The sequence below is a fragment of the Lolium rigidum genome, chromosome 1 (assembly GCF_022539505.1).
Source record: "Lolium rigidum isolate FL_2022 chromosome 1, APGP_CSIRO_Lrig_0.1, whole genome shotgun sequence".
Taxonomy (NCBI): Eukaryota; Viridiplantae; Streptophyta; class Magnoliopsida; order Poales; family Poaceae; genus Lolium; species Lolium rigidum.
The window spans coordinates 318,772,906-318,774,391 of NC_061508.1; the positions used below are offsets into that span (position 1 = coordinate 318,772,906).

At 40.5% G+C, this 1,486-nt stretch overlaps 1 long non-coding RNA gene across 1 annotated transcript; it reads right to left on the reverse strand.

Moving 5' to 3' along the window:
• Positions 1-585: 585 nt before the first annotated feature.
• On the reverse strand, positions 586-1,128 carry LOC124684244. The gene is made up of 4 exons (XR_006996960.1): positions 1,053-1,128; positions 905-960; positions 763-807; positions 586-655 (listed from the first exon to the last, which is right to left on the reverse strand). It is a non-coding gene; the product is annotated as an uncharacterized LOC124684244 (long non-coding RNA).
• Between the last annotated feature and the right edge of the window lie 358 nt (positions 1,129-1,486).

Consider the following 1,486-nt stretch of genomic DNA (forward strand, 5'->3'; position numbering starts at 1 on the left):
TCAATAAGAACTAGTCAATCTCATTATTAGTATGAACATAAAACTTAGCAAATTAATCAATTACATTGCAGCAACAAGAACCAGTCAAGCTCATTATTAGTATGAACATAAAAACTTTTGTCACAGTGACTTGGAGCAATAAGACTCAGTCATGCTCGTTATTACAATATAAACATAAAATTTCACTAGAGTTGTCTTCAGGATCTCCAGCATGCATCTTGCTAGAAAATGATGTTGCACAAGTTGTCTTCAGGTTCTCCAGCTCCAGGTTGTTACAATACACTTACATGTGAACTTCATTGAATGTGGTCAGCAATGCAAACGTGTTCTGGGAATCCTTCAAACGGTTGGCAATGCGCTTCCTGAGCCTTGGCATTGGCACCTGCAGTTATCATTATGGTGTTTATCATTGTAAAAGAACATAAGAGATTCCACTAAAACTAATCCTATGCAACTTTATCGTATAGAAGATTATACTTACCCGCCGCTCTCGTTCTTTTGGAGGAAGCTGTGGTTCTGTAGGGGAGGTTTTTGAAGGAGTTGGCTTTGGTGCTTGCTTTTTCGGAGGTTCAACTTTTGGTGCTTTCGCTTCAGACTTTGATACAATAGCAACTATGGTGCCTGGAGTAACAGTATCCCCTTCGCTAGCAATATACTGAAAACCAATGGCATCAACAAAATCAGCATTTTGCTACACTACCAGTAAAAGGTAAACCATGATAAGAAGAACAAATGGAAGTCGAAAAGAGAAAAATGATTCACCTTTTCAAGAACACCAGCTTCAGGACTAGAAACATCAATGGTGACCTGGAATACAGAAGGAAAAAAGTATGTTTAATTCTACACGCACTCACTTTGACATATAGAGAGAGGAGAATCAGAAGTGATCAAGAGACAGCAATACCTTATCAGTTTCAATCTGAGCTATGGCCTCATCAGCCTCAACTCTGTCACCGGGTTCTGTATGAAGAGTTAACAGGAGAATATGAATGAGCTTCACACAGCACAGCAGACCCACACCGAGAGAGAGAGAGAGAGAGAGGAGAGCATACTCTTTAAGAAGGTAGCAAGAGTTCCATCAGTTACAGATTCACCCATGAAAGGTACAACAGCTTCAAACTTTTCTCCTACAAGAAGAAACAACAAGACTCAATTAGCGCAACACCAGAAGCAGTTTTTTGCAGCTCTGAAGCATGACCTAGAAGTCCACGGAATACAATTAAGTACATGGTTAGCTAGTTACCTTGTCAGCTTTGAGCTTTGGGGACCAGCTGGAATAAGACCTGCGGAGAGTACAAAGATATTAGAGATGTTGGTAGCGAACCAGTGGTCAAATTCGAAATAGCACTTGTTCAGGTAAATAACCTGAAAGCTGACTGCTGTAGTTCCTGACATGTGTATGGCTCCTCAGGAGGCCCAGTGTCTGCAATATAAAGTGGGACAAGTAGAAGTTACATTCCATGGAAACAAACCGTACTTAACAGGT